The 26,445-nt window shown below is 43.5% G+C and overlaps 1 protein-coding gene across 9 annotated transcripts in view; it reads right to left on the bottom strand.

Annotated features, from left to right (window-relative positions):
- Positions 1-23,984, bottom strand: part of TENM4 (teneurin transmembrane protein 4) — a 603,540-nt gene extending 579,556 nt beyond the window's left edge. For 6 of the 9 annotated variants that reach the window (XM_030042633.2, XM_030042636.1, XM_030042637.2 and 3 more), the window contains exon 1: positions 23,656-23,984. The gene's annotated coding sequence lies outside the window, so the exon portion shown is untranslated. The remainder of the gene's footprint in view (positions 1-23,655) is intronic. The other 3 variants (XM_030042639.2, XM_030042641.2, XM_030042643.1) reach the window with 1 other exon arrangement.
- Positions 23,985-26,445: the final 2,461 nt, after the last annotated feature.

Raw genomic sequence — 26,445 nt, 5'->3', positions numbered from 1 at the left:
CACAACCTATTTGGGTAGAAAAATCACAACCACTATAATGAGTAGTATCTTTATCTCCGTGTGTCAGCTCAGAGGGTGCTCTTCTGGGAGAAAATTAAATGTGACCTTTCACTGTTGATGTGACACAAACGCACATATATTGCACAAGCTTCTGGATCAACGGCTGTTGCTTGCAGCTCTCTGATGTGCAATGCTCCCTAGGAAGGACATGAGCCCCAGCACTTTTCTTTGTTGTTCCAACATTGTATGTGAGAGATTTTAGAAACCAGTTGAATATGACAAACATTTTGGAATATATTGTGCTCAGTACAAACTGGGTGAAACAGTGCTAACTTCAGTGTTGCCTCTGGGCTTAAGATGTCATGATAGCAGAATTCAGTTCCCACTTTCTAAGGTAATAAAGTGGTTTGGCAGCTTTACAATATGATGTGCTGCGGGACTGTGCTGCTCTACTCCTCAAACTACCATATAATGGAAGTTCACAGATGTCCCAACAACCACACTATTCAAGATAACAACAGTATTCATTTCTGGCCAAATTTTAGCTGGATATAAATCAGAAAATTCTTTTGAAGTCCAACAAATGTTTGTAGAAACATGTAAGAGATCATGGTCTAAACGACTTGAGATTCAGGTTTTAGTATGGCCCCCACCTCTGCCTCCATTCCCTTCTCCTCTCATTCCATCTCTGGGTTTGTGTGCTGGTTTTGGCTGGGATAGAGTTAATTTTCTTCATAGTAGCTGGTATGGGGCTACGGTTTGGATTTGTGCTGAAAACAGTGCTGATAACACCGGGATGTTTTCGTTCCTGCTGAGCAGGGCTTACCCAGAGCCAAGGGCTTTTCTGCTTCTCCCCCCACCCCACCAGCAAGCAGGCTGGGGGGGCACAAGGAGTTGGGGGGGACACAGCCGGGACAGCCGACCCCGACTGACCCGAGGGATATCCCAGCCCGTAGGACGTCATGCTCAGCAGATAGAGCTGGGGAAGAAGAAGGAAGGGGGGACGTTGGGAGTGATGGCGTTTGTCTTCCCCAGTCCCCGTTCGGCGTGCTGGAGCCCTGCTGTCCTGGAGATGGCCGAACTCCTGCCTGCCCCTGGGAAGTGGGGAATGGATTCCTGGGTTTGCTTTGCTTGTGTGCGCGGCTTTTGCTTTACCTATTAAACTGTCTTTATCTCAGCCCATGAGTTTTCTTACTTTTACCCTTCTGATTCTCTCCCTCATCCCACCAGGGGGGAGTGAGAGAGCGGCTGGGTGGGGGTTAGCTGCTGGCTGGGGATAACTCACAACAGCTTCATAGATAAAATTATTTTTCCTGTGTAAGAAGGTCCTACAAACCTACCACACATTACAAAGCCTTTCCTCTGAATCTTAACACTTATGGTCATTATAGTACAAACATTAAGCTAACATAAGGACTCTCTTTCACCAAATTTCCACACCAGGTCCACCAAATGGTCTTCTGTCTTCATGAGGCAGAGTCACTCTGCAAAGAAATTGTGGCACGTGTCTGTTTCTCACAAATCTGCCCACAAACAGGGGGCAGAGACTGCAGAGAGCAATGATGTTCAGTGATTTGATAACATGTGCTCAATGAAACTCTCTTTTCAATCATCTTTGAGAAATGAAAAGAGCACCTATGAATCTGAAACCTCTTTGTCATTTGCTATAGCAGACTCACAAATAACTGCATGAGAGACTATATTGCATTGTTTAACATGGATGAGTCTGTATGGATCAAAACTAAATTTCCAGGGTATAGGAATTTGCTACTCACTAATACCACTGATAGTGAGCATATAATTCCAGTGATGTCAGTGGAGTCGCACCAGCCTATAACGGGACTAATGGGAATGAAAACCCATCCCATGGGTAAAGATAAAAAGATATATAGTATTAAATAAAAATAGACAGTCAGAATAACTACCTCAGCCTTGGGTAATATGTTGGGTAATAGCCTTTACTATTAGTTTTACTCATGGGAAATTTTACACAGGGAGAAGAGGCTAAATTTCATGTGGAAGAATCAATTCTTGGGACAAAGGAAAATGACAAAGATAAAAGCAATGACAAATATGGCTGAAGGTATTGGAGAGAAACAATTGCTTTTCAGATTAACCATCCTCTTTTTAAATTGCCAGTGGCACTCTGTTATAAAAAACAGGGTGTTTCTAAAATCAATATATTAGGCATTTTGGGTCCCAATTTGTGAGAGTCCCTTAGAAAGGGAGGAAACTTTTGTATCATTCTTCATTAATTCTCCACTTCCTTAAGTGCTTTGGGAATTATCTGTTAAAGCAGGAATGCAGTGAAGAAAAACTAAAGGAATGTGTGTAAGTACATAAAGTTGGCCCCACGTCAGCAAAGCCTGGAGTGTGATAAGGAAAGCTTTGTGCAAGGAGTAGGTATTTTACGATGCCACAATTATTGGTTCAATAATCAATTGTTAGGGGTTTCAAGCTGCAATGAAAGTTATCGCTTGCCAAACCAAACACTAAAAAAATAAAAAGAGTAAGGCCTTGAACACTGCTGCATTTGTAAGTTACCATTGCTTGTAGTCATGCTCATGAACCAACGGTCTGCTAAACTTTGCAGAGCCCAACCGTTTTCTGGAAGTGAAATAACAGTGTCTAGTAACACTGAGTTTGCCCCCTGCCACCTCAGTTCCCAAAAAGCCCACCCATTCCCGTAAAGCCAACGCCCTTGTCCCACTCTCTCCCTGCTTCTGACAGAAGACAAAACGTTGCTGATCTCTGCCCTAATTGGGAAGACTAAAATGAGAACAGCTGGAAATAAAAATTGGGCAGGAATATTTCTTTCTCTTTGTTCCAGCCTATTAGGGTTCGCCCTTCGTCTTGTTTGACCTTAAAGCATGAAAAGCCATGGGCCAAAATCAACAAGGGACAAAAGGATGCCACAATCTACAAACCATCTTCTCATTTGGCTTGCTCTTCATAAAGTTATTAAGCCTTATGTACAAAAAGGAGACTCCATATAGTCCAGAGCCTTATGAAGTGACTTTGACCAAGTATTCTCTCTTTGGATTTATTTTGCACTGGTGTAACTGGTTGCAAAAGGCAAGACCAATGAAGAACAAGGATGTCCTCCATCCAGAGGCCACATTAATCAGGTTTGCGTTTGTTTTAAACAATCTGAGTTAGTGAAGCCCTTTGGCGGATCAGATCTTTTTGGTTTGATGTTGTCTTATTTTGGTTGCAGTTTGAGGGAATGAATAAATGAGCAACTCCAATCAAGGCACAGTAGTTTTAAGAAGCCAGCACCCACCTCTGCCTCCAGACCTGTCCACATGTTTGCTCACAGCCATTCCCAAGTGCTTATGTCTCAGTGATCCTTGTTTTAACTTTGATGTAATCATAAAGAGATACATAGGAGATATGGACTGATATGGACTGATGCTAGGAGCAGATCAGAGGCTCAGCTTCCATTTCAGTGCCATTAAAGAAAGGAGAGAACACAGTTTTCCTTTTTCCTTACTTCTTCCTTCACTTGGTAATAAGATCGATGGATTTGTTGTCTTGTTCTTCTTAAAACAAAACACATCTCTGTATGATGTGAGGGCAGTGCTGCAGGCTGGGCCAAGTCAGAAAACCAAGAGGGGACTTGAGGCTGCAAAAAACAAATCTGGTGCATTATGGGACCCAACTGCTTGTACTGAGATTTCTCTGGATTAGCAACACATAACAAATTTCAGATTAAATAAATGCTATGTGTTCATATCCGTGCTTTCTCCACTCCAAAACACTCAAAACCAGAAAAGAACCATTTTTTTATTTCCAGAGTTGACTATTTTAGAAGATTTATTTCACTTTTCTATCTATTCATAAATTCTAGTTCAATCTAGATCCAGCAGCAGACACTTGACTCTCTGCTGCTTCTCATTCTTTCTCTCGTCACGTATGGGGTATATAGGGATGTAAACTGCTATCCAATTATAAGTCATTTACATTAATTTTGTACAGATGCAGATTAGTACAAAACGTGAAGAATGGCAAACAATCCAGATGATTATGGTTTCTTACATGTTCAGTTTCATTATATTCAGATTTAGGATGTGTGAGTACCTCTGATCAAGCTCTTGATAAGCAAAAAAAAAAACCAACAAAAAAATCCCTGAATGGTTTTGGAAATCAAAGCTCTGCTCAGGAAATGCAGTTGTCACTATTTCTAAAACATGCACAGGGCAAAGACCACTGCTATCCACACAGGAGATGTAAGAATGAGGTGCTGAATATCAAAATATATATATATATATATATATAGTGCATTCAGAAGTTATACAGGTAAGAGACACCACTAGCCAGACCCTTCGTGTAACAGAGAGTGGAGGGTGTAGCTGAGTTAATTCCAGCTTGAACAAAAGTACATACTAAAAACACAACAAAGCAAAATATATTCCATGTCTAGAGAACCATTATATTCCTCCTTACATTGTTCCCTTCATAGTAAATAATACGTAGCTTGCTTCAGGTCTCTCTGCCCAGCTTGAGCTTCCTGACGTTTCTTACTGATGCATCTTTGTCACATATATTCAGAAGAGCCCTCTGCCAGTGAATTTCTGTTGCCTCTGTAAGTAGTCAAAATGATCGCATCGGTCCTTAACTTGCGCTTTGAGGAGCTAAACAATTGGAGTTTTCCCTGTTGTTCACTGTCTGATCCGTTACGAAGCATTTAATCATTCTCATACCTGTTTTCTAAATTTTCTCTAGTTTATCAACATCTTTTCTCTATCACTGGTATCAAATTAAAGAAGTATTTCAACAGCAGTTAACCCATGCCAAACACTGAGGTGATTTCACTATGCTTACATGAGACTCCCCTGTTCATGTACCCAAATAAAAGTTCACATTAAACTGAAAGCTCCATTTTTACCTAATTATCCATCATGCCAGAGAAGGGTTTTGCAGTCTCCGAGTGCCTGGAGAGAGTATCCCCAATGACAAGTATGCCTTGCTTTTTCTTTTCTTTGATATATGAGTTTACGTTTCACTACATTAAAGAAGAGACTGCTTGTCTGTACGTAGCTTACCAAAATACTTAGATCTCTGTCAGTATCTCCTACTCTTTCATTACTAACTATCCCAACTTTTGGATCACTTGCAAACTATTGGCAATGGCCATATTTTTTATCCCAGGTCACTGATAAACATGGGCAGCAATGTAAATCTAGGAAATAGTTCTCATGATGTTGTAAAAAGTTAGTTGGAAAGATGCATAAGAAAGTAAAAATATCGGTAATAACTTATGGAGAGAGACTTACACGCTGTACCAGAACAATTCCCTTTATGAATAAAACTTTAGTCAGAAATAGCCCTTCTTATACAGATAGGGATTAGTTAATCTATGTTGCTGTATCCAATATACTTTATGAAGGATAAAAAATCATTCTGAATTAATGGGTGTTGGGGTTATTAAGAGTCAGCTGACACCTGCGGATAACTAAAGACAAGTAACAGGAATACAGAAACCATTATACACTTACTTGTCTCACAGAAGGGTCTTTACCCTCTTAGTTTTCTTACATAGTTTGATTACTAAAGCAGTTTTCCTGTCATAAGTCCTTGGCAATACTGGATACTGTGGCAACTCTAAAAACTACACCCTTTACTGTAAAACATTTCTGTGGACCTTTTTTCTTTTTTTTTTTTTTTTTTTTTTGTTGAAATGTACTCAATATCCTCCTGCAAAATATTATTTGGCAGTGCCTCTCTCTTTATCTCTGACTTTCAGTCACCGTTTCTCAAGTGGGAAATAATATGCCTTGGAGTTATTAATAATCATATGGAACTTTTTCAAGGAGTAGTTGGGGTGTGAAGAATACGTACCAAGGACATCCATTCTGAAACCTTCCTGCCTAGATGTTAGCTATCTTATCAGTCATAAAGTATTTCTAATTAGGACCATCAAGATACAGAGCCAATAACAAGAAATGACAGGGAGCTACTGGTATTCCAGTTTTGCCCCAAAGAGACGTTGAAAACCTAGAATTTGACAGGGCTTTCCTTACAAACGATGACTCTGCCTTATTTTGCAAATAAGAAAAAACTACATATGGTCCTACCTGCCTGTCCTACATTAATGTCGACAACATAAACTGACCTGGATTGCTGGTAAGAACCTAATTAGCATGGATACAGGGTGAGCAGTCCCTCCACCATAATAATTTATTAGCTAGAAACCCCTGGGCCTTGGCCAACACAAGCTTCCTGCCAAGGAGATCTGAAGAAGAAAGGAACCTAACCCACAGGATTTTCTGATTCTTAGCACGATGAGTTTTGACAAGGAACCTTCCCCCACCACGTTCACCCTAAGTTGAATAGGAGGAGGAGAAAAGGGATTTGATACCTGTTGGGCTGCAGCAGTTACTTTAATTTTTATTAGTAAGCAGCTCCCTGGTGACCACAAGGCAATAGTCCCCATCAAGAGGCCCTGCACTGTCCTTTATCAAAAAGAAAAGTGGTATCTGCTTTGGATAGGCTCACTAAATAGATGCTTTAACTGGACAGATACTAAAAAAAATTTTGGCATGTTTGCCTCAGGGGGGTTTCGTAATCTGTCTTCATCACATCTCCCAGTGCAGCTTGTAAGAAAAGATGGAGGTTTCTTGCGCTAACCTCTTTTAAAAATATTTTCCTACTCTTTTTCTGTTCTCTGGATGGCTCCCCAAAAGGATGTCTAAAATAACAGTAATTGTTATGAGCAAAGTTTGAAAATATTTAGGCTTTATCAGCTTATTTTGGGATCCTCCCTCCGCTATGCTTCCCTCTGTTTCAGTTTGAAGAGCTGATCTTCTTTTCATAGGAATGAATCTGAGTCATCCTGCACCTTATCTGATTTGTGTGGCTTTAGTACATCAGTTGCTCAAACCAATCTGAAGTTAAAGAAAACTTTTAGACTTGGGGAGTCTTCCTCCACCTCCTGGTTGCATACTTCTCCCAACACCTTCATTCAGAAAGACAAAAAGCAGCCTGGGTGGGAGTGGTACTTCACCAAAAGGTTAAGATAACTGTATGTTTTGATTTTGTCCTTCACATGGTCCTTTTGTAAAACCAATGAGGATACATTAAGACAACAAAGGGACTTGCTTTCATCTAGAAATGCAGATCTTTTCTCTATTTGCACTCCAACTAGTCTGCTTCATTGGCATTTTCTGTCTCCACCCCAGCCTTCAAGCCTAGAAAACACTGAGTCATTGCTGATAAAAAAAGCTGGAAAGTTAACTATATTGTTACCACCTATCAACAACCTATGTCAGGAGACTATATCTAAACTGATTTAATGGGGCAGACACCTAACACTGTTAATTGTTGGATCTGAGATAGTTTTGAAACATTATTCCTCTTTTAAAACTATACTTGTGATGAGAAAGCAGAAAATTCAATAGCCAAACGCAGTAACATGGGGTGATTTTGTACTCAGGTCTGTTTTGCTTTTTTTCCCTCTTAATGTCCTTCCCTAGAAGACAGAATCATAGAATTATAGAATAGTTTAAGTTGGAAGGGACCTTTCAAGGTCATCTAGTCCAACCCCCCTGCCATCAGCAGGGACATCTTCAACCAGATCAGGTTGCTCAGAGCCCCGTCCAACCTGACCTTGAATGTTTCCAGGGATGGGGCATCGACCACCTCTCTGGGCAACCTGGGACAGGGTTTCACCACCTTCATTGTGAAAAATTTCTTCCTTATATCAGTCTGAATCTCTCCTCTTCCAGTTTAAAGCCATTACCCCTTGTCCCATCACTACCTGCCCTTGTAAAAAGTCCCTCTCCAGCTTTCCTGTAGGCCTTATTTAGGTACTGGAAGGCTGCTGTAAGGCGTCCCCAGAACCTCCTCTTCTCCAGGCTGAACAACCCCAACTCTCTTTCAGCCTTTCCTCATAGGAGAGGTGCTCCAGCCCTCTGATCATCTTTGTGTCCCTCCTCTGGACCCGCTCCAACAGGTCCCTGTCTCTCCTGTTCTGAGAACCCCAGAGCTGGACACAGAACTGCAGGTGGGGTAAGGACAAGACACTCTCCAGCCAGGAAAAGGCCTACCCACAATATATTGGAGCATAGGTCAAGTGCATGCTCTGAAATTATCAGTCTCTGCTGAATGTGGGATCTGCAGAAAGGAAATATACTTGTATTGTCAGAATGTCCCGGGATTCAACTCTTTTGGTGTAATATAGAATTCAGCTCATTTCTAAATCTGACATTTGGGACAATGTAAATTTGGGAATGCATCTATACCGAACACAGCACGTTAGAGACAGTGCTGGATCCTGCGAGCTCCTGACAGCTAAACGGCTAATGCTTTCCAAGTGGAAGTAACAATTCTCTGTCTCGTACAGAACAATGGATTTGTAATTGAGAAGATCTGACAAATTTAGAAAGGATTTTGTGCATGTGTTTGAAGAAACTGACATTTTTACAATCTGGCCTGGAATCATCTTCTAGGATAGCACTGAAGGGATCAAAGTAAACACATGTAGGAACCTAATAAAACCAAATGCTCCAAAAGACAGGTCAACTAGTTTTCTACTTCCCAGCTTGACTGCAAATGTGATTCCCATTCAATAATTTTGTATGAAGAATGATGGGCTGAATTTCTGTAGCCTAAACCGAGTGCTGCCAGGACACTGCAGTGATATATTAAAGGAAGGGAGAATGAGAGGCAGAGCTGCCAGGACATCAAAATGATTTGGCAAAGAGGAAATAACTAGGAATTTATTAGAAAACTTTCTATGGACAGATAAATTAAGAGACAAAAATGCAAGTGACTTCTGGGTCACAAAACAGAGCTGCAAACAGATCAGAAGTCTCCATGTCCCCTCCTTTAACATACTTATTAAGGTCAAACTGACTCCTTAATGACTAGCTAGTGTAACTACAACTGTATGGAGTTAAATCAGGACATTCGGAATTGCTTTATACTTATGTTTCAAATTTAAGGTCCACCCAGCGCTAAAGCACAAGGAACTGGAAGAGGAGGGCTTGGGAGCATGTCCTCTAATGAAGCAGGGGGGAAGAGATGTCTCTACGACCACAAAACGGTGGCAGAAAGGGGATCAGCTACTTGCCCTGTGGGACACGATCTGCAGGCTGGGGGTTGTTCAGCTCCTGCCCAATCTGTCTGGCACATACGCTGTAAAAACAAGTGTCAGCTAATGGAGCGTGTCCTCATGCTCAAGGAGAGAGCAAAGTGCATCGTGCTGCGTGTCCCGGTGGAATCGGGCTCTGGACAGTCGGAAACCAACGGCTGTGGGCAGGCTGTGCTGGGAGTGTCCATCAGGCGTTAACTTTCAAAATCAATCTGTCATTCCCCCTTGTTTTCCCTTAAAGGTGGTCCCTGTGGTTGAGGGTTGTCATTTCAAAATGATACTTTCTTGGATATTCTCACTTATTAGAGAAAAGGATAATGTCTACTCTCCTTTTGAGTAAGACCACAGCTTCATCAAAGTTGATCACGATCGATTTTTTTGCCTATATTACTGATGGAAGACCAGTAACCTTGGATGGAATGAATCAGCTTGACGACAGGTATTTTAAAAAGCCTTCCTCCAAGAAATTAGCCTGAAATCTACACCAGAGGCAAAGGGTTAAAATCAGAGATGAATGACATTAAACTTCCCTTGTTCATTGTCCCAGCTGCAAGAATCTTACAGTGAGTTACCTAGTGAGGCAGGAATTATTGGAGCTGGTCCAACTCCACCATGCAAAGAAGTCTAACAAGCAAAAGTATCGTTTGTGGCAACTTTCCTGAAGTTCCAGGATGACTCCCATGAAACCTCAAAGGTGAAGTGATCTAACAGAAATGGGGAACTGTTTTGAAAAAGAAAACCCCCACATGTCACACTAAGCGTGGCTAGAAAATAGGACCCAAAACGCCTTGCCTCCTCCTGCTCTGACGGAAAAGTGGTTAATTGCCATATTTGGTGAAAAATGTATTTAAAAGCATAAAATTGGAGGTTTAATTATATTTGGTATGTGTTACTGGCAGAGCTTCATGAAATGATCAACAATTATCTTTCTCATCCATCAAGTGCTCAGGGATCACGCAAGGACAGGGAGTAGGAATATGAAATACACTGTGCCAAAAACATAAAACGTGTTGTTTCTGTGGTAGCTTTCTCCATTTTTTTCCCACATTTTCCATGCACATCATTCAAACTAAAGTTTTTTTCAGCATAGCTACTTTCCCACTTATCTGGAAGCAATCAACCCCACAAAACCTTTTCAACATCAAACTCACTACAGGAAGGCAAAAGTTTTTCAGGGCACAGTGGAGTTTTGTTTTAAACCAAGAACAAATTAATGCATTCCGTTTTAACTTCAGCACTTGATTAACCCAAAATGAATCAAAAAATGCTGCTCATTGACATGCAAAACCATCGCTATTATATTGCTACTCATAAAACTTCATATGCAATGGCACAACTGTGCCAAAACATTCAGACAACAAAAACCAGCTTAATTTCAGAGATTTACACATGTTCCTGAAAGACTGAGATATTTCATGCCTACAACAAAACTTTAATTAGAGCTAAAATTACAATACAATGCATCCCATCAAAGTAGGCATGCTATTTATAGCTGCATATTTAACTCTTCGGTCGTCAGGTGCTCTGTACATCGGGATCACTAACATCCTCTTTAGCTAGGAAATTCATTGCTCAGTGCTTAAAGCACAGCTGGAGGGAGATGCACAATATGCCACGCTGTAAATGCCACTGGAAAGATGTGTAGCTCAGGAACGGTGGTTTCATGAATACAGCCTGCACGCTTACCTATTTACTTTCTGATTATTTCTCTTTGAGATACTCAGCCTATTTGTGAAGGACAAACAGTAGAAAGCCTGACGCTGCAAACAGATGTGGATGCACTTAATGGGGAAATCCATTACTTCAAGGAAGGGCCAAGATTTCTATGGGACTCTACACAAGCATTTGGCACTTATATAAAAGGCTGAGCAGAGCAGTTATTGGCTGTTTATTATGGGGGGATATTTGGAGTGTTAGCCTGAGGTCTGAGACTGCTCTAAATTCATCACGTAACGTGCACAATTTTAGTTAACAACAGGGGATCACAGCTTGAACACTAGTATTTGGTGTTACAGCCTGACCGCCAGATCTGAAGCACAACTCTCCCTGCTCTCACCATCCAAAACCGGACTTCTGAGAAGATGGGTAACGTCATGGAAATGTTCCCTACCACTGCACAGCACGTACTCTCAACAAGCACAGAGAGAAAGTCAGTGCTTGCCAGCCAATCGGGACTTCATCTTTGTCCAGATTTTATTGAAGACTCTTCTCAGATAGAGGGAGCAGGTGACATGGGTGAAGGAATAAGGAGCTCCTTTAACTTCCGTGCTTCAAGTCTGGAGGTACAACTCTTTGCCACCAGTTACCCTCTTTCGAAGCAATTCACTCAGGTGCTTACGTTTAGCTGGGATGAACCGGGACTTGAGTACTCAAAGACACGGCAAAGTATGTTGCACTCCCATGTAGAGGTGACGCAGAGCACTTTCCCTGCCATATAATGAGGGACCTATAGCAGATATTTTGACCCGAGGGTTCTGTGGAGCTGACTTCCACTAGCCATGTCAGATACGCTATTAGCACTGCTTAGGTTTAAGGATCTCAAGATTATGCCAGTTAGTACTGGTCAGATAATAATGATCGGATGCTTTGAAAACAAACCTTTATCTTCTATTTTTAAGGACAGAATAATCGAATGGCAATTCCACAAAGTAAAAATTAGATGCTCTGACTGCCCAAAAGAGCTATTTTCAAAGGTCACATACATTGTTAATGGAAAGCGGGAATAACAGCAAGGAGAAAACTGTGAAATATCTAATATCTCAGATGGAAAAACAAATGTCAGGTTATAGGCAACAGAGGCATGAGGCATGATCCCAATCTATAGAAGGTTTCCTTTCAAAGCTGGATGTCTACTTACAGATATCCACTAAAAGCCCACACATTAATTACAAAGGGAAAAAGATAAGAGTTCAATTCATTTAGCTCTTTTGTTCCAAGCATTTCATGGCTGTCAGTCTGAAATTTTGAAAGAGGCCCATATTGAAGATAACCCTATAAACAGAATAACTTGGGACTTAAAAAAAAAAAAAAGGGGGAAAAAAAAAAAGGTATACCTCCCCCACATATGGTTCTAACAGATGTGGTTTTAAATTACCGTTGGGACATAATAATGTTTTTTGAATGGACTGAATGTTAAATAGTTGGCTCCTCCTATGTGACAGACATTAGCGCTCAGTGGCTTAAGCAGAAAACTCCCCATTTTTGTCTTTAGCTGGCATGTACTTCATTTTCAGCCCACGCTGGTCAGTATGATTTAATACCTTGGCCTGATGTCCCTCTCACCAGCAAAAGAAAGGATAAAATAGGATTAAAGAAATGAAACAAAACAAAACCAGGCAAACCGCCCCCCCCCAGAAGACAATGCCCGGCTGCCGGCATTGTTCCTTACACAACAACTCCTGCAATGGAAACTCATTGGAGAGGACAGCTGAGGAAGAAAAACGTTAAATAATTCAAAGCCACTAACATCAAGTCTGATGTAGGTATAAAAATAGTTACAAAACACCACTCTACGTGTTTTCATTATAGGAACTTTGACTTACTTGGAAACATCAAGGAAACCCCAAACCTATCACCCTCCCAGCCTCGTATGCTCAATTAGTCCGGCAGTCGAAATGACATCCATTTCCAAACCAGCCTTCAATTTCCATGGCCATTTCGTCTTTCTGCACTGGGGGAGCCAGCATAGTTCCACAGCAGGAGCGAAAAAGTCTGAGCCAGAGCCCATTAAAACCAACGGGAGCCTTTGAATTAACAGTAATGATCCTTGGATCTGGCCCTGCTTTAGGTTAAAGTGTTGCTGTGCTTTGGGGATTCAAGCAAGATTGGATGTGTCCGGCTTTTGTTATCTCCAAAAATCTTTGTCGCTGGGAATGTCCACTTCCAAACGCTCAGTCTGCGAGAGCAGCGCACATTTTAAAAAAAGGCCTTCATGAAATATTCAAGGAAACATGATGCAAGGTGAGCTACCATATAGTCTGTGTAAAGTTAGCTCAAGGTATTTTCATTTGAACAGAGGGAAGGAGAGAGAGAAACAAACAGGAGCATTCACAGATGAAGAATACGTGCCCGCACACACACGCAGTTGATCAGCAGCTTTGTGGGGCTGCGTGTGGGGAAATGAAATGGTAACTGACAAGTAAAAAGTATGCCGATTTTTTTTTATTATTATTATTTCTTGCATAGCAGAGATGTTACAGAATTTTTAGCCTTCCGTGCTCTGAAAGGGGAGAAAAAAATCCAAAAGAAAAAAAAAATCAAACCATCTTCACTGCACAGAGCACAACAGAGCACCAGCTGCAGCAATCCAGCTCTAGGACGGAAAGAGCTGGCACAGGTCCCTCCATTCCTGGTATTCCCCCCATTTCCTCACCCCCAACGCCGCCTCCCAAAAAAACCCGCTCTTCTTCCCTAGTATCAGCTTCTGATATCCCCTTCTTTCCTGTCGCCATCTTCTCAACTAGACACTTGCTGTCTGATAATCTCAGGAGAAGACATAAAACGCCAAAATAAATAAATACATAAAATTCAACAAAACATTAATTATGCAGAAGGTATAAAATAATACAAAACTAAGTGATGCAGGTGTACAATAACGTTGCTCCCCAGAGCCGGTGATCAGCAGTGTTTGGCACAGAGAGCCACAAACAGATGACATTTTAAAGCATATGGGGGGTATGCAGGGATGTAAGCAATGGGTTTTGGCTTCTCTATGAGCCGTTTGTGCATCCCTCCAATCCCAAATAATATTGTGAATAGCACCAGCAATAATAAACTATAAAACCCAAGCCCTAAAGCAAGCACTGTTCAGGTAGACCCAAATGCCCATCAACAAACACAGCTTTAAGTGACAGACAGGTGGCTTTGTCTGCTCACACTTTCTTGCAAAAACAGGCGAGTATTGAAAGTTTCCAAATCCTAGGTGTCTTTGCAGGGCATCATGAACACAACATGGATTTTAGGGTAGGAAGGAGTGAAATTTAGGAGATGGAGATGCAGGGGAAACATGTCAGGCTGTGAGAAGGTGGTCATTAAGTTGTCCCTTGGTTCAGGACTCAGCTGCTCCAGCATGGATGAAGTGAAGGGCATAATTTGCTGTTTGAGGGAAGAGCAAATTCTCGCTAGAAGGAAGCCTGAGAAAAAAGACTGTTAGATGCTGTCGATGAGAAGCAAAAACATTTGAGCCACAGACAACTTCACAGTCAGATGTCACAAGACAGGCAGGCTGTTGTTCTTACTTGGTATTACGTGGATTTTGTTGGTTATCTTTTTGTCCAGATTATCCCCAGGACAAGAATAAAAGTCAAAATGAGAGCCTTTTTCATTGCTGGACTTTCTGATTCTCTCCCGAAGCCTCCAATCATTACACCACAACCTACTCTCACAATACTGAGTAACTAGCTGGGTGATAAAAACATCAGATGAAATTCAGGGTCAATAAAAGCAAAGTAATGCATAAAGGGAAAACCAATTCTAACAATACATACACAATGTGGGCTCTAAATTAACTGTTACCACACAGGAAGGTGGCTGGGGAATCACCATGGGATGCCCTCTACAAATATTGGCTCTCTGCTTGTGCCAGTCAATATACAGGGAAAATCTTGGGGTATGTCAGGAAAAAAATAGACAACAAAAGGAGAAGGATGTATCAGGATGGTGCTGTATTAAGCGAATGATGCATTTCTTTCTTAATGCCACATGCATTTTTGGTCAACCCATCTCTAAAATCTATACTAGAATTAACAAAGACAGAGAAAAGGGATGCAAAGATTATTGGGGATATAGAAAGACTTTTGCAGGAGAGATGAGGTAGAGTAGGGATTTTCAGCTTGGGAAAGAACCACAAAAAGTGGGAAGAGCAGACCTCTCTTAAGTCATGATGCCTATAACCCACAAAGTACGAGTCACCTAATGAAATTAAGAAATTGTCAGTTTAAAGCAGAACAAAAGGAAGACTTTTTCACTCACTGCATGGTCATAAATTTTGAAACTTTTTTTTACAGGATATTGTGGCCAACACAACTCTACACCAGATTCAAAAAGAATCCAGCAAATTGATAGAGGACAACTGCTCCAGTGTCTACTGAGCAGGACGGTCCAAAGGACTGTCCTGAAGATAGAAGAGTGTAATGAAAAGGTGCACTCTGTATTTGAATATGAATAAAGTCAGGCTTCATATCAGCATGATACAACTACTGTAAACAGTTGACAAGCCAGGAAAAATCTCCTGGATCATGATACTAACCTAAAAACTCATCACCTCCAAAAAGCTGTTTGTACCCCCTTCTTTCTCCCTTTTCCTCGGCATGTGCTCCAACCGCATTGACTCAATGTAAGTCACTACCTCAGCAGAAAAAAAACCCAAAACCCTAGCAAAAGATGGAGCTAGTTTTCACCTGGGTTGATGAATTAAATCACCAGACATATTTTGAAGGAGTGGAAGGACAGGAGCTGGGGAGAGAAGATACTGGGAGGGGAGGAGAGGGGGAGAGCAGGACCTCTCTTCTTCAATGGCAATGGGTTCTCTTATGTGGAAACTACAGCCTCAGCAGTCACCCGTAATGGTGATAAAAAAAGAAAAAGGCTGATCAAACAAAAAATACAATTATCTGCTCTTTCAGTTTTGGGGGTTCCCCCCCCCCCCCCCGCTTTGTTTTTTGGCTGTGATTTGCAGTAACAGTTGCTGTTACAAGAGAATGTTGTTATATTAAATCAGAATTCTTCTGTCAGAAGGACCGCGAACCCGAAGGTGGGATACATGGGAATTTCTGTGATTGCTCTGTCAATGCAACATCTCCTGAGATTTCTTTGGTTTTAATCCCATTCTACAAATCCTTCAATGTCGTATCGCTTTGATGCGGCTTTGTGGGCTTCTCATTAATTGTATTCACTTTTGTTTCCAGGAAGCTTGAGATTTCATCATCTGCTAACATATGCTGAAATGCATGTGTCAGTTTTATAATAAATTTCCAATATATAAAAATATCTATAAACCACACAAACACAAAATTAGTTTGCAACAAAATCTGAAGTTAGCTGTTTATTAGGGAAAGGCAAAGTTGGTAGTGCTGTCAATTATGGGAAGAGCGAGGCAGCTTTAATAATAAAACAGCATTCGCAATTTCTCATAACTATACTAACCAAATTGTTTGGGCTGAAAATTTCCATGCCAGCTGTCTGCCTCAGGCTGAAGTTTTTTGGAAAATTTCAGTCAAAACAGTTCAGCAGATTCTGAGAACAAGGCTAGGGAAAAATATGTTGTTTTACCCATGTTAAAAAAATGCCTTTAGCCTTCTCTCTAAAACCTCTTGTGGGATCCCTAGTACTTTAGAGGGAGGACTTGAAATTTGCCTGGGAGAGAACTGTTTTTCTTTTAATGAATTTTGTGTGAATCTGTGTGAATTTGGCCAAGTTTAGACATCTTTGATAAAAACATTCCTGCTACATGCTCCTGGGTGCATTTGTACACATTTGGCAGCTTCCATCACTTAACTTTCTACCTGTGTGGGACTAAACAAGACGCTTCGTGCGGTGGGATGTGCCAGGTCTGCATCCAAGTATCAGAACCGAAACTGGAGATGCTCTCCGGTGCTCGGCATCATCCCCAGCTGGAAGGAGCTGAATGAGGTGGCCGTGAGAGACCTGAAGAGCAGGGATTAGAGGGATGAAAATGGGATTGCAGAATAGAGCTGGAAGAGGCAGGAGATGAGAGGAGCAGACTGAGGGGGATGGACCGGGAGGGATCTGTTTGGGGGAGCAGATTACTCTGTTAAACCAAACAATGACGATCTGTTAATTCAAGCCATTGACACATACAAATACCAAAATGATGCAACCTGACAAAGCCACTACCTTTTGCAAGACTTAAAAAAAAAATTCCAACGAAGACTAGACTAACAGACCAATAATAAGATTTAAAAGTATATCTTGGAGACACAGAATTTAAGAAAAAAACCCAAAGAAAATTGCCTTAATCAAGAACCCTGCCTGCCTTCGTTACGATGCAGTCATTATTCACAAGACCGTGTTTTATCCAAGCCTGCCTGGAGATGAAGCAGTGAGAATGAGGAGCAGAAAATGAGGTTTATGATCCCTGTCTCACCCATTGCAGAGCTGGAAGGCTTGTAGTGACTAAGCAGAAGACAGAGGAATAAGGACGAATGTGTTTCAGATTAAGGCAGCCGAACGATGCCCCAAGACTGTGGGCAACGTTGGGCAAGTCACTTCAACCCAACATTTCATAACTGTGTCAAAGCAAAGTGTGTTGCAACCTCGGGATGATCATCTTGATAGCTCGGAGTCTGATCTGCTTACGTGTCAAACACCCACAAGAGCAATTAAAGGCCATGTGAACTTTGCTTTGCTCTAGCACCGTAAGTAACCCCCGATCACGGCTCTGTCTGCAGGAATGCATCACGAGATCGGCTCTTGAGATTGTTCTCTGCTTTCGAGCACAAAAATCTGTGCTAATGCCAAAAAAGCTGATCACACCTTAAACCCAGCCACACAAAGGGCAATTTTCTAGAAAAGCAGCATTTGCTGGTTCCTGGCTGACGGGATCTGTGCTGCACCAAGCCCAACCAGCCAATACTGTGTGTATCAACGAGCAGGAAGCAAATTCCAGCGTCTCTCACGCTCCATCAGTTTTTCCAACCACTTCTGGCAGTTCTTTCTCAAAGCTTTTTGACTAACCAAACTCTCCCTTCCTATTCTTCATTACGTTACATAGGTGAGGCCAAAATGGTTTTCAGCATCCAGACACAGAGGCAGTTCAAAAGGAAATGGCAGTATGCTGAAAAATTTCCATTATCAAATTTAGGAGTTCAATTCATTTATAAGATTGGGTTATTTCAGTCCAGGGGACCCAGTGGACAAAATGGTTTATGACTTGGTGGCCTCCAGGAGTTTGCTTTTATGTGGACAGACTGTACCTGAAGACACTCCTGCTCAGGAAATGAATCCTGGCTTCTCTTTCCCTCCGTACACCATGGTATAGAAGACCAAGACTGATTTTATGCATGCACCCAATATTCCCCAGAAGTCACAGATCTAGACTCAAAGTTTTAAGTGATCTTCAGATTTTCAGTGCACTTACTGGAGTTTGAGGGGGAGAAGACAAAGCCTGTGGGGCCTGACTGCATACGTTAACACAGGGTTGAATTAAAACATTAAAATAAGATTTAATCCTTCTGTTTTCTAACTTTTGATTAACTGATCAACCTTCACAATACTTTGAAGACTCAGTGTGTGCGATACAGCTTCTACTCAGTGTTTAAAGAGATAACTGCACTGAATAATCACCTAAAACCTAAATCAATGGGCAGTGAGACATCTCCTGCTTTCACGTTTGCTATTGCTGCCTGGGTAGCGCGTCTGGCACCGGTGCCTTAGCGGTAGTTACAGTGGCGAAGAGGGATTCTGGACTGCAGTGCTTTTCCTAGACTGTAGCAAATACTACTTCACTAAAACCTGAGGAGGTATCAGTGAAATCTAATTGAATCATCCCCATTTAAATGGACTGATAAATGCAGTTCAGCAAGCTCCTCCACCTAAACCGACCATCAGCAACTCCTCTCTTCTTCTTCCCTTTTCCCCCCTGCTTTTTAAAAAACCAAGGATGTGTCAACAGCTTAGAAAGCAAATCTTACTTGGAATAGGAAACTTAACTGCCAGCCCTATTCCATGTCGTTGTGCATCTTCCTCCTTCTGGCTGCCAACACACTGGAAGAACACAGATTTCTGTGTCTGCTGTTTTCACGGACATCTTTACATTCCAAAAAAAGATCACCTCTGCTGATACCCAGCAGGACAATACACGATGAAGTTTGAATCCTCCTACAGCACAAACAGCTTAGCTCACAGCAATTTGGTATAAAGGCACAAGGTTTTCAGTGAGTAAGGCTCAAACTTCCCAAGAAATTTGAACTTTCTGTAAGAAGTGTTTGCCACTCCACATAGCCAAGGAAACATGCCCTCCTATTCAGATTTCAACTCTGCCTTTAAAGATGCTCCAGGAAGAGTGATGCAGGACAGCTGGCAAAAAAAAACCAAAAAACATATATCTAGGAAAATTATCTGGCTATCAGCGGAGCGACGGTGAAATGGCACACAGGAATGCAAATCATACATTTACTCCCGAGTAACAATATAAGTCCTACAGCCACACTACAGCACCACTCCTCAAGCTATGCTGATATAGTTAAGATACAAAATTTCTCTATGATTCTTTTTGCTTTTAATCTTCAACAAAGAGGAAATACATATATATTTATATTTTTTTAAATATTTCATTACAAGACTTTTTCTCTGAAACATATTGGTTAAGGATCCATGAATACCCAATTCACTGGCAAGTGGTACATGTTACTCTGTCAAAGTGCCCGGCAATGCCAATCTGTCAGTTCAAAGCAGAAACAGAATATTTTAGCTTTGAGTTACAGTAAGCTATGCTGATAGACCTTGTAACAGGGCAGGTAACAGCCAGTCTTTAAATCTGAATTGACATTGATTTAGAGAGTTTCATTTCTTTGAATCAAACTGAGTGAGTTTCAAGCCGCTTCACTTTTTGAAATTGCAGTTACACATTTCTTAAACACAGAAGAGTTTGCTTTAAAGAAGAAAAATAAAGTCTCAAGTGGCTACGGAGATAAGATAAAAAGAGAAAGTGATGTTAAAGAAGATATCAGACAAGCAACTTTTTGTTTATTCATCTTTTTTAATTCTTCTTTCCCCCCCCATAAATTTTTAAAACTGCCTTGATTTGAAATCCTAATAAGAAATCACATATGTTGTGCAACATTCCTCCTGCCAAATCTCTCTCATCGTGGTATTACTGCAATATTTGTAACTTTTGATCTGGAAACATCGAGTTATGTAAGATCATAGTTCTGCTCCTTGCAAGGATGTGATTCTGTCAGAAAATGAACCAGTGAAGCAGCAACTCGAACAGAACTGGAAATGACTTTCCCTGGGAAAAGGTAGTTTTGCTTAAGCATCTCAGCTATTTTAAAGTGCAAGAACTCAATGTTTTATTCTCCTGAGCGGAGAAATGGTAAAATACCAGGTTAAAAATAATCAGAGCGGGCTCTTAATTGCAATAGTGTACATGTTGTAGAAGGAATGAAATAACATTTTAGTTATTATGCACTCCAGGAAACCAATCAAATAAAATAAAAGCAAAAAAATTCCTCATTTTGTAAAACAAAAGAGAACAACATTTTCCCTTGCCAGTGTACTATCTGCTCACCAAAACAAAAGGAAAGCATCTAATTTAAATGAGTCAAGGAAAATAATTAAGCTACAAGGACTTCAAACCCCCACAGTCTTCTCAGTGCAAATCTCTTTCCCCAGACCCACTGAAACCAGTGATGTCTCCCTCGTTCCATCCACGTAGTAAAATAAATCATCGGGGGGGGGGGAGGTATCTCCCCTCCCTCCCCAACCAAACCCAGACGAGCAGTTTTACTCTTCTCTCAATGATTTTTCCCTATCTTTTAAAATCAGAGAAGGCAAATTCTCCCCCGAAAAGCCTTTCTAAACCAGGACCCCTTGCTAATAAAAAAGGAAACTACGAAGTTAACTTGTGCACCTCCTTTTGCCTTTTTCCCCTTCCCCTGCCAAAGACCAGCCCGAGAACCTCTTTCCACCCCAAAGACCCTCTTTCTCCACCAAAAGATGACATTTTTTCTCCAGATCACACAAGGAAATGACAGATAAATTGAAAATCTCCCCTTGTAAAGATGTGCACACATGCACGCACATATGTACGGGAAGGGAGGGTGAGGCACAGAGGCAGAAGTCCCTGCAGAAATACAGTACATGTCAGTGCAGTGGCAGTAATTCCCAGTTCTGGTGATTTTTTTGGGGGGGAAAAGGGGGAAAACCCAAACCAGGTTGTCTGCAAAGGCACCTTTTCTCCTCTCCCCGCCTCAGCTGTGGGTGCAGACCCCCTTCCCAGGGTGGTCCTGAGCAGAGCAGTGGTCCCGCTCCCAGGGGAAATCACAACCCAGGTAATATTTTCACATGCCTGGGAAACGCCTGGCCACCCACCGCGACCTCACGCTCCCCTCCCCGTCCCCAAACCTGCTGGAAACCAGCACAAACCCTCATTTTCCGTGCCCGTGCGCTAGTTTGGGAGTCCTATTCTTAAGGGATCACGGCAGCAGGGGAATCCTCCTGGTCACAAAACAGCCCGCACCAGTAAGGACTGATCCAGCAGCGTGGCATAGGCTGGGAACTGGGAATTTAGCAGGGCAGGGCAGCTCGCAATGGCCACAAACCAGCAAATTCCTACAGCCTTTAACACAAGCAGAGCCAAGCGAGCTGCTTTGAAGGCTTGTCTCCCTGCAAAACAGTGCGAGAGAGACACGTCTTCCTACCTTTATGCCCCTCACCGTACACACCCCGTACTAAAAATATATATATACACACTCCCTTGTTTTTTCCACCCAAGCCTATAAAAGTGCTACAGGCTGAGCCACTAAGTGGGAGGCGCCTGGCTCGGAAAAAGCCAATGAAATAAATTAAATACAAATCCCTGGCTCAGCCCCAGCCTCTCCCAGCAAAGAGATGTTGGGGTTTTCAGTGGCCGATACCTTGCCCTTGCCGGACCCAGTGCGGCTGGTATATGGGGGCTGCTGGCATAATATAGGCGTAAACCTATAATAATATAGATGGTAAACCTTGGGTATTGCAGGCACATATGGCGCACATGTTGGGAGCAGAGCACTTTCCACAGGAGAGGAGGGGCCACTCTACTAGTAAGCAATTTTATTAGGGTCAGCGAAGCAGAAAGAAATGGGGTTGGGATAGGTTGGGATCTGCCAAATTCCCCTGCCCAACTCCTGCGCCCCAGAGCAGGCAGCAGCACACTAACAACTTGCCAGGTTTTAGCTGAAGTTTACCTCTAAAAAGCGCAGACAACTTCCAACTTCAAAGCTTTGCTCTCATTTTCTCATTTTATGTCCCTCCCTTCACGCGGGACTTTTCTCCGGAAAAAAAAAAAAAAAATAATGCAGCTATACATGCAGACTTCACTGCAAAAAGTTAAGAAGGAAGATGGGGTGGAGGTGGAGAGATTATTTTATAGTTTGATTCAGGGGTTTGGTGGTTGTTTTTTTTTTAATCATAAAGAATTGAACTTTCCTGGAAGAGCCATAAACAAATGCATTCAAGAAACAGAAAGGTCTTGTCTATCTAGTTAATCTACTATCTCTGTTTTGGCTGTATGAAAAACCTATTTCAGACTGTGTATCCCATAAGACAAGGATGACTGTGGCATAAATATGTTCTGGTTTTGTTTGGTTTGGTTTTTTTTTTTTTTTGTCCAAATCATGTGCTTAGATGGTTGTAACCACTGCGAATTTCTAAGCATGGTCATGCTAAGAAAGAGTAAATACATAGTGCCTTCATGAATACTTTACGGTTTGGGTTTTTTTAATTATTTTTTAAAGATTTGGCATGCCTTAACTACTACTTATTTCAAAGCAAAATAACCCAGATATTTTAGACCAAGAAAAAAAATATTTTTAATCAAAACAACTACCAAGAAATAAATGCCCTTTGGTAGCAGCCTGGTTTTATGTTCAACAGCCCAAATTGGTATTTCAAAATGCAAATTACTGAGAATGTGAGCACGAGTCTGAACCACTGCATTTCTCCCAGGCACTCCAGCATCTTTTCTCAAACGCCACACTGTTTGGAGGGGCTTTTAATATTGGCAGGGCATGGCTGGAAGCAGGGCTTTAACATTTAATGCCTAAGAAACAGAATTGTCACTCAAGTTGCAGTCAAGCGCGTTTTTTTCTTATTTTGGTTGGAGGCAAACCCACCCTCCGGTGGAAAATGGGAGACCCCTTCCCCATCCCTGACTCTATCGCGGATCCAAATGTAAACATACACACATACACCCCCCCCCCCCCAAACACCCCCCCCCCGCACCCACCACCCTGCACCAGGACACGGGGACGGGGCGGAAGGTTCAACCAGAGCAAAAGGAGCTTTGTGCAGCTGAAAAATACCAAGGCACTTTTTCCGCCCCCCCCCCCCTTCTTTCTCCCCCCCTTCCTCGCTTTTACTATTACATAAATAACACCGATTGATCTTCAAGCTGCATCCTTGCCTCCAAATCTGCACTGCTGCCTTCCCCCCCCCCGCCCTCCCCAGCACAGCCGCACCGCTCGGGGTGCAGAGGGAAGGGTCGGGGGGGGGGTGTTGGATGGGAGAAGGCACCCCAAACATCCCCCGGAGCAAGGTCTCGTCAGCGGGAGGGTGCCTGGTCCCCACCGCCCCAAGCAGGAGCCTCCGGCAGCATCTTTTCCTCCTGCTGAATTGGTGCAAACTGTGTGCGGAGGGAGCAGCAGGGCTGGGATGCGAGGGGAGAAAAGCAAGCTGGGCAAGAGGGAGGGATGGTGGGGAGGAAAAGCCAGGGATTCAGGGAGCTTCTCTCCAAGCCCCAACCCGTGTGCCTGTCTGTTTGGTGGGAAGAGGAAAGGGGGAAGGGAAAACTGGAGGGAGGCGATCGCACAAATGCACTTTTCGGAGCAAAAAGCAAAGCTTACCATGTCTGCAGGCTTCCCCCCCACCGAAATGCCACTTATGTGTCCAGCGATCCCAAAGTGGGCAACTACAGCCAGGCGCCGGAGCTCATCGCAGCAGGCAGCTCGGCAATACACCACTGCCACCCCCACAAAAAAAAAAAAAACCAAAATCAAAAAAAAATTAAAAAAAAAAAAAAAAAAAAAAAAAAAAGAAAGGACCGGTCCAGCTTCTTTCCTGGCAGGAATCGTCCCTGGTAGGACTGCCCAAAATAAGCAGCTGCAATCCAAAGGCTTTATTTAAAGCTTCCCCCCCTCCTCCTCCTCCTCTCCTCGCCTCGCTCTCTCTCTCTCTCCCTCTCCCTGTTACACACAGAGAGAAAGAGAGACACACACAGGTTACATGAATGGGAGGCAGGAGCCGGCGCTCCCGGGCTGGGAATGACAGGCACACATGCGGCCGGCTGCTGCGCACCGCAGGGCTCCGCTCGGCTCCGCTCGGCTCCGCTCGGCTCCCCTCGGCTCGGCTCGGCTCGGCTCGGCTCGGCTCGGCGGGGGCTGGGTGGCTCGGGCACGGGCAGTGGGGATGGAGTGCGGAGGGGATGGGCACGGCGTGGAGGTGGGCTTTGGGGGGGGGGGGGGATGGGATTGGGGGGGAGATGGGGGTTGGGGGTGGGCGTGGGGCACGCGTGGAGTAGGTGTGGGGAGGAGGGGACGAGGGTCTGGGCATGGGCATGGCGGTGGGGTGCGTGGAGGGAGGCATGGGCATGGGACGGCGCGGGCAATGGGGTGGACGGACGTGGGCGCGGGATGGCAAGGGCGTGGGGAGGAGATGGGCATGGGCATGGACAGGGACATGGGCATGGCATGTGGCATGGGCATGGCGAGGAGATGGGCATGGCCAGGGACACGGGCATGGGATGTGGTGGCATGGGCATGGCGAGGAGATGGGCATTGGCATGGCCAGGGACACGGGCATGGGATGTGGTGGCATGGGCATGGCGAGGAGATGGGCATGGATATGGACATGGACATGGGCATGGCATGTGGCATGGGCATGGCGAGGAGATGAGCATGGACAGGGACAGGGACACGGGCATGGCGTGTGGTGGCATGGGCATGGTGAGGAGATGGGCATGGATATGGACATGCACATGGGCATGGCATGTGGCATGGGCATGGTGAGGAGATGGGCATGGCCAGGGACACGGGCATGGGATGTGGTGGCATGGGCATGGCAAGGAGATGGGCATGGACAGGGACAGGGACACGGGCATGGGATGTGGCGGCATGGGCATGGCGAGGAGATAGGCATCGGTATGAGGTGGCAACAGGCATGGACATGGGCATGACACAGTCACGGCATAGGCATGGGGCAGGGGAGGACGCAGGCACGGGCATGGACATGGGCATGGCATGGGCATGCCACAGTCATGGCATAGACATGGGGCAGTAGTGGACATAGCCATGAGCATGGCATGGACATGGGAGGAGTTGGGCATGGGCATGGGCACAGCATGGGCATGGGGAAGGAGGGTCATGAGGAAGGCATGGGTATAACATGGGCACGGGGAAGGGATGGGCACGGCATAGGCAGGGGGAAGGACATTGGCATGGACAAAGGTACGGCATGGGGAGGATGTGGACACGGACGTGGCATGGAGAGGGGATGGGCATGGGCATGGCAAGGTCACGGACATAGGTATGGGCCTGGTGATGAGATGGACTGGGTGTAGACATAAGCATTAGAAGGTAATAGGGAGGGGAGAGGGTGGGCTTGGGCATGCAGTAGGCATGGGTTGGGCTTGGGCATGGGTTGAGCATGGGCACGGAGATGACATGGGATGGGCATTGGCACGTGAATGGGATGGGATCAGGATGGGGATGAGGATGGGGTGGAGAGCCGCCTCGCATGGTGCCTTCATGGCCTGGCCCTGGTGAGCCTTTCCCTCTTCTTGGGGTCGGTCAGCTGCGCTCCAGCTTCGGCACATGTGATAAGGAGGGGAAACCTCTGTTCTCCCCTGCCCCCAGTTAGGCAACTTGCATAATGTTTTGCTTTTGGGGTCAGGGAGCATCATCCGCAGTGGTGTCAGGAGATTTCATTATTGCTATTACTATTACTACTACTATTACTATTATTATGTTATTGTTATTATTATTATTATTATTATTATTGTTATTTTTAAGTAATTGTTTAATAATTAAAATCTCAGGAAGAAGGCCTGTGAGATTTCAGTTGCGTAATTTAAGGTTACTTCTTTGTTGGGAGGAAGATCAATGCTACTACTTTCTGCCTTTTAAATATTTGCTGGGTTTTTTTGTTTTGTTTTGTTTTGTTAAACTGTAGCGACAGGAAATTAGGGCTATTTAATGCTATTCAACATGGTCTGAAGGGAGAAAGGGTTGTGGTGTTACTAGGTGTCAGGCCCTGCTACTGCTTCACTGCCTGACCTCGGGCAAGTCCCCCATAAGTTATCCCTGCCAGGATTCATCCCGTTGCCGTTTACACTCAGCCTATCATTTTCTCATTCACCACATAATCGCGTTTCTCTGTCTCAAGTCCCTCCTCAAAATTTACTCTTACAAAACTTTTCAGCAGCAGCATCTCTACATGGCTTGTGTTGGCATCACAAATCTTGGAGCGATGCTGGATTAGGCCCTAAAACTGCATTGTAAGAAGAGTGCCGAACATAATGGACTGCAGTACTTCGTGCAGGGCTTTGAGCTATGTGGGAATTGTCCTCTTCATGGCATACCTTTAAATCAGCCAGATGCAAGTCTGCTATGTTCTGCCTTTTTTTTTTTTTTCCCTTG

Source organism: Aquila chrysaetos, chromosome 19 (assembly GCF_900496995.4).
Source record: "Aquila chrysaetos chrysaetos chromosome 19, bAquChr1.4, whole genome shotgun sequence".
Lineage (NCBI taxonomy): Eukaryota > Metazoa > Chordata > Aves > Accipitriformes > Accipitridae > Aquila > Aquila chrysaetos.
Note: the sequence above shows the minus strand (reverse complement) of the source record. Positions and strands in the feature narration are given on the sequence as shown.